Genomic DNA, 7,823 nt, shown 5'->3' on the forward strand with positions numbered 1-7,823 from the left:
TGTTTGTTGTTGGCTTTGATTGTCGTCCTGAAACAACCAGCTTTTGGAGCTCGGTCTTGTTTACTGAAATAATCTTCTGGGAAATGGGATTGTTCAGCTCAAACTTAGCAGAGAAAGGCCGCATTCCCGAAACATTTATGTTTCCCTTAACGGAAATGCCTACTCCTGTATCAGGAACTGCGTCCACATTGACCACACATTTTCCCCCAAATTTGTAATCAGCGGACATTGAGAACATTTTCAAACTCATGTGGTACTACACATAGACGAATGGCGGCAGCAGATTTGTCCTTGCCCTGGCAAACTCCAGAATAATGTCCACCTTTGGAACAGTTATGGCACATGACGTCTTGAGTTGGCATTCGACTTGAGATGCTTAAAATTCCGTCCACAACCAGAACATCTCCCAGATCCTGTTTTGTTGTTATTCTTGTGCTCCTTATCCTTTCTACTGTCTCCCTATTATTGTCACTGTGCCCACTCTTTCTGCCGTATTATTCTTTATATAGTTGGTCGCCTTTGCACCATTGATTGTTTTCTACCTGGAGGAGGCAGACAAACTTCCCATTTGTTTTGCTCCTTTCCTCGCTGTTTCCAGTGCAGGATGTATTCCCAAGCATCCTCGAATGATATTGGAGACTCCGTCATTACAGGAGCTTTGTCACCGTCATTGCGCATTGCCAGCATGAGTAAACCAATGTAGAGCTTATCCTCCGTTAGGTTCTGAGCGTCTGCGTAGTCCCCTAATTCTGCGAATCTTGTGCACAGGGACGTGTAGTTTTGTCCATCCTTCTGGCAAATGGCCAATAGATCCTTTATATTAACGTGTGTTTTTCACAGACTTTGGAGGTGTAGAGTTATCAACTCAAACACTTCTGTAATGTATCGACCTGTGTTGTTCTTAATCCCAATGTGTATAATGTATGCATTCAGAAATCCAGGAGCACAACATTGCCAAAATGTGCCCAGCTGTGTGGCTTGTGGTCGTCGTTTCCCAACTCTTGCCAGCATGTAATAGTTGTCTTACACTGGCAACCAACGACGGAATTCGAGCAAATCCGTGACCTCTTTCCAAATTGGAGGGAGGTTGATTGAGATTTTGGGAGACTATTGCCAGATTGAGGGGAGGCCGATGGTAGTTCCAACTGGGTTCAGGAACCAATGCAACCGATTTGGGCCTCTCAATCTTGACAAAGACCAACAACAATAGCGTTGTATCTGAAGAATGCCTCCTCGTTGATCGCCCATGCTTGAGTTGACATACTTTGGTATCGGAAAACGGGTCAGTCATAACTTTGTCCTCAGCCTCAACAAAGCGTTAAGGTCTTCCTTTCCAAATGGCCAATTTTGAGTTTCAACTCAGTGGGATCCTTGCCTACAAAGTTTTCAATTGCTGGAATAACATGATTCTGTATTTGGGTAACTCAAGCATTGTAACCATGCCTAGACATCTTGAGACCATCCAGGACTCACTGTGGGTCCTTCTAATCTCCGTTGGAGCCATGAAAATGCTTTTTGCATGCAGGGGTGTTGATTTGGAACTCATCATGAAGGAAATCACTTCACACAGAAGGATACTCCTCAATTGCAGTAAGTTCCAAATCATCTGCGCCATATAATGACTTCACAAGAACGGTAGTTGATAAAAGAAGCACTTTATAACCCCTCCCCCAGCCAACGAGTCAATCCTGCTGGAGCTAGCTGATCCCGTTGACCAACGAAACGGTTGGAGTGGAGCGTGAACAGTACGTACATCATAGTTCATGCATTAAGACACGAACATAACGTATTCAACTATACCAATGACAAGTTCTGAATAATCGCAAAATCGTACGTTTTAACTCCCTCCCTTTCAAAGACGCCTTCCATATTGTGCAGGCGTCGAAAGCATGCCACATAGCCTTGCATTGTTCTGGGAGAGAGTCTCAAGGTGCAAGAGCCTCCGACAGATACAATCCTGCAAGTTCAATGGGTCCTCGAATTTGAAGAGGAGATCCTTCATAGTGGCCTTGTACGAGTTGACGGACTCACACGAGTACGTGGAGACCAAATTCAAAAGCTGGATTGTTGAGACAGTCCTTCAATTTTTTGAAAAAGGATGACCTTGTTGAAGCTGCAGAAGGATTCTATTTCCTGGATGAGTTTAACCCATGAGCTTTTCCAGTTGGAGAACTTCTGAAGCACGCCTGGCTCCCTCAGATCTTACCAATGAGCTTCTATGCGTCAAATCAAATGAGCGTTTGAGAATTGTACATTCCCATGGGCTGGGCGGTTTCCTCTCCGTTAGGCCGTCGGGCTGTTCAGCTGGCGCTCTTTGGGTCTCCTCAGCCTCCAACTCAGCCGCCCATCGCGCCATCTTCCGAGTCACTCCCACAAACAGGGCAATCATTGGATCTTTGCCCAGTTTTAACCAGGCCTCATTGGCGCTCTGATACAAAAACTTGACCAAACGGATCCTCGGCCTCCTTGGCCTGCACGGCCCAAATGATGTCTGTCACGTCTTCCAGAGACTAGTCCACCAGATTCAGTTTCATCTTAGGACTTGTGCTCCGACGTGTGACGCAGGGGGATGGCACTCCCCCACTCTTGTATCTTGAGGGCCAGCATCGCTTCCAGCTGACTCTAGGACGCATAATCATGCTCGGCCTGGAGGTGCTCTAACCAAGATGGCTTGAGACCCTCCAGTTGGGCTTACAGGGAGGTGAAACTCCATCGTGCCCTGTGCAGCCATTGGACCTTGACGGACACCGCCGTCACTTTTGAAACCATGGTGGCCCATAATTTGATCGGTGACTGTGACTGAACCGCCGAGTATTCTGAAATGCCGAAATAAAAACCAGGTTTCAGGACCCAATTTCCTCTTCGACACCCTAAAACTTCAACTATTTCTCCTTTCCATTTAGTATGTTGTCACCAAAATGCCGGCACTTGACCACGAAATATGACCAAACTCTTCGTGGTGTAGCATACTAGCTCAATTCCTTGTTTCATATTGATAGATGGCGTAAGCCATAACATAATTGTTCTGATTTACTTATGGCTAATCTTTGGGTCGATGAGACGTTAGGTGAGGCTTAGAGAAATAAACATTCAGTCGTTCTAAGATTTCTGAACCTTTCATTCCTACCGTGGACAATTGTGAAATTGATGAACCCTTTAACGTTTGGGCCAGTGGTGGACAGATGTCTCTATAATCCATGGTTTACAGGAAAGCTGACGCATTCAACCATGAGCTACTGCGACAACCCGTTTAGTCTCAATGAGAAAGAGGAGGGAGTCAACGTGGTAGGGGAAATTTAACCAAAACCAGAGTCACACATCACCCTTCAACAAGGACAGAAGTCTCAATTGGGAGCTCGAGGAGAGAAGTCAGAGTTTGAACCTCTCCAAGGAGGAAACACCTGCCAAGTGTTAGGGACTTTGTCATTGTTTTGGTGCCCAGAGGTGGGAACTGTTTTGAAGGACAGATATCGTCATCATTATGGGAGTAGGAAACCCAAGAAGCCGTGCAGAAGAGCAAGAGGACCTGGGAAGTGCAGAGTATGAGTACAGCACATTGTCACTCTATTAGTGGACCTTCAATCCCGTCGAATGGACGTCATCCGAGCATTTCTTTGGACCATCTCGCCAGACATCGAGCAGTAATTATTAACCGATCAATTTCATATGCATATGTCCCTTTTCCATTGGCTCAACAATCCCCCCACTTTTCCTACCGGAGCGAGACAACTGATAGGCGGTGTTTTGATAAATAAAGTAGATTGAACTGTATAGTTTGCCCTGAAGAGTAGCCTTGATTTCCCAGAAGACCGAAATCGTGCTGGCATCGTAGGGAGTAGAGGTAGCAAGTGATTTGTATTCAACTGTATCTAAGTTCATCACTCTTGTAGCAGAAATCAGTAGTTAGACTCTAGAGGAGAGTTCGACTTTGATAGACGCCTTTAGACTAGGATAGTGACCACTTTTTGCAACGCAGATTCATGTTCAGTGTCAGTTTTTGGTTCCCGTCTGTGGGTGTGGTTGGCGTCTGAAAGTTTCCTTTGAGAAAGACTTTTGGAGAAAGGTTGGGGAGGAGATTCAAACCAGGGCCCTCTCTCATGATAGGAAACTGCGCTAACCACCACACCATGTCCTCCCCCTCACAAGATCTAAAAGCTTCGTTGGCCTGATAGTTTCCAGAGGATGGGGTGGGGCAACAAAGTTTGGGCAGGAGAGAGGTTAAGGGAATTGATCATGAGGGTGGGGGTAAGGGAGGGAACTATGAGACAGAAAAAGGAAGGGGACCTACCAAAAGAGATAGAATGATTCTGTTGAAATACTTGACAGGAGGGTTAATAACTGTCTCTTTCTCCTGGTGCTGTGAGATGGGCCTTAGTGCATCTAAAATTGAGTCTTACCTCATGCAAACAAACAAGCCTTTCACACCTCAGATGCGTTGCTGAGTATCAGCCTTAATTATCTTCCTTGTCTAACTAATGCTTTTAAGAGATTGAACTTTATGCATAATGGATATCTATCAGATATGCATGAAGTGAAAGCTGAAAAGGCATCCTATTCCTGATTAGTTCATCTTCACTCTAATCTTTTACAAATAGGAAATGAAAAATTATCAAGATGTTTTGAACTGTGTATTCAGCTCTTTTCATGGACATCTAAATATTTTCAACATTTTGAGTCATCTTCTACAAATGAGGACATTTTAGCGCCAATTTCTCTAAAGACTTGCACTAAAACATCACATTCACCTCTTATTGAAGCGCTTTTTGCCTTCCTGCAATCTAACTTTTCTTGGTAGTGTGTTCTCCAATCTCGTCACCTCCAGCGCATATTGAAATTCTGGTGAACCCCTGAATGGCAATCTCTATCCGGGCGCCTTCATCTCATCTTTGCTTCACGTCTTACGCCTAGCATGAGCTAAGCCTTCAGTCCAAAAGCAGGATCTTTTACGGTTAAAAGGCCTTGCCAAAGATTTGATAGCTCTAGTCCATTGAAACGTGATAGAGGCTTCAATTAAGGAGCGGAAAAAAACATTGAAAATCGGATGAAAATTTGCCAATTGAGTTCCAATTTTCTACTTTGGGTCAATTTCTGTATGGCCGTTACATGTCTTCCGTTTTTGGTCAACTGATATCTGACGTAGGAAATTCTAAATGGGAAAATAGATCCTGTTCATCCACATACGTTGAGTAAGGATAAGTTGAGTGAATATTGTGGTCCCCATGCGACAGTAAGTACAATGCTTAGAAATTTATATGCCATGACAGGATCCATTCCATGCTACTGCAAACAAGTAATTACTTATGATCCATACAAACAATGAATTATGTCATTTGTTGGGGGATTAAAAAATAGCGGTCCCATGACATTAAATTGACTAAAACATTGCTTGTGACTATTTTATCAATGATCATGGAAAATCAAATCACATGTTCCAGCCAGCACTTTTTGAAATGATTTTGCGCAAATAAATAGCAAAAAAAGACGTCTATGGACTACATTAGTATAATAGGCTCTGACAGTTTTGTGAGATGGGGCAATCAAAAAATCCTCTCATGAATTTCCCTATATGATTGTTCACTTTATTTGAATGCCTTATTTCAGGAATTGTGACCTTGCTTTCATTGAAATACTATCATCTTATTTTCAGCCAACTTTGAAAGTAATTGGTTGGACCATATTGCTGCAATAGGGGAAGCAAAGTTGATAACCCTTTATAAAATTCATCCTGTAAATCAAACTTTAAAGCAGACTCATACCTAAGGGACACCCTGTACTTCAACACAAGAGGCAATTGTTACTTAGTGAACGTCATTTTGTAACATTGGTTCATGCCACATTGAGAATGGTCCAGAACTATGGCGAACTATGCAAATGTAAACAATATCAGCTGAACCAAAAACGGAAGACATGTAACGGCCATGCGATTTCTGGATCAACAACTTCAAGCCCGGTAACGAAGTTGAAGGTGCTTGCTTGACCACCAGACCCTACAAGGCCCGCTACCCGGCTAAATACATTGTTAAGAGGGTCAGCCACTGTTTGAATGCTGTTTACAAGGTCATCAGGGTGATAAAGGAGCGGAACAGGGACACCAGGGCAGCCGCAAGGTCCAAAGGCCGAGGGATGCCATCACGCCCACCAACATCAAGCAGGTCATGGTTATGACCTTATGGCTTTTGCCTGGGTGCTTCTGACGGAGGGAATGTGATTCCTTGTGTTCATACCCAAGGGAGTCAAAAATGAACGTGGCGTGGTACAAGGCCAACATCATTCCTGTCATTGAGTCTTGAGCCTTGGACGTCTGTGGGGGTAACTGGAAGCGCAAAGTCACCCTGATGCAAGAAGGGGCCCCTGCCACACGGCAAGGTCGTGCAGAAGTACTTGGAGGATAGATGGGGCAAGGAGAGCTTCTGGGGCAAGGATAAGCGTCCACACAGCTCCCATGATTTGAACCCGATAAGACTTATGGGTGCGGGGGTCCCTGGAGGCTGTGACCTTTGCCAGACGCCAGCCTAACCTTGAGGCACTCAAGGAGGTCATCAGGACCAAGTGGCACATTGTCCTGAACCCAGAGGCCGTTTGCAAAGCGTGCTGCTGGGTCAAGACCGGAATGACCAGAGTTGCGCTCGCAAATGGTGCTTTAATAATGTGGTTCAAACTTATATTTCTCAAAACTTTAAAGTTCGATTTCAACAAAAAAATAATGCAAACTGAACCAAGTATGCACTTCTTATACTGTAAATTTGGTTGCTCTCGGTCAGGTAATTAATGAGCAAGAGCCTTGTTTGCAACTAACCAAACTCTTGCCTTGCCTTGTCGTCTTCGTCAGCACAGATATGCATGAAAGGAAAGCTTAGAGCTTATAGCTAAGGAACATTAGGGAAGGATTTCCACTTCACATAACTGAAAATGTGAATGATGAATTAATTCACAAAGAGGACTAAGATCCATTGTAATTAAGGTCAAACATTGATCAAATATTGACCTTAACCAAACATAGGGTGACATTTTTGCATGTTTATCCCAACCATTATGACTAACCAAGGACACTAAAGACGGGCTCAAGTTGTTCGCCGATGATGCCAGAGTTTCACGACGTATATACTCTATTCAGGACGTTCTTGAGCTACAAGCAGATCTCGATCGCATACAAGAGTGGGCCGTGGCTCACGGCATGTCTTTCAACAAAGGGAAGTGCGTGGTCCAACGATTTGGCTCGGTAAAATGCTCCTGTAAGTTACGAACTGGGTGGTACTAGGCTGGTCCTGGTTGAAGTTCACAAAGATCTTGGCATTCACATTGACAACAAGCTAAACTTCTCGAGACACGTATCTTTCGTGTCTTCAAAAGCGAACAAGTTGGTCGGTATGATTAAGAGGCATTTTACACACCGGTGCCCGAAGGTTCTAATTCAGCTCTTTACAACCTACATACGCTCATCCCTGGAATACGGTTATCCTGCCTGGACCCCGACATTCAAAAAAGATGTCATTCGGCTCGAATCGGTTCTGCGCCGTTTTACTAAGGAATGCTTGGAACAGGTGGGCTTACCTACCATGAGCGTCTGGTAAAGGTTCGGTGTGAGTCCATACAGACTCGCCGTGAAAAGAATGAAATAATGTGGACATTCAAATTACTCAGCGGACATGTCAAAGTGTGGTGGGGTAACAATGAAGAAGAGGCATTTTATTATTTGAAGGACAAAAATCATCGCGAAACAAGATCATCGTTGGCCGAAAAACTTTGGACTCCGGTTGCTCGCTGTGGTGCTAGACTAAATTCTTTCATCATCCGCGCCATTCCAAGGTGGAATGCTATTCCGC

The sequence above is a fragment of the Tigriopus californicus genome, chromosome 10, assembly GCF_007210705.1.
Source record: "Tigriopus californicus strain San Diego chromosome 10, Tcal_SD_v2.1, whole genome shotgun sequence".
Lineage (NCBI taxonomy): Eukaryota > Metazoa > Arthropoda > Copepoda > Harpacticoida > Harpacticidae > Tigriopus > Tigriopus californicus.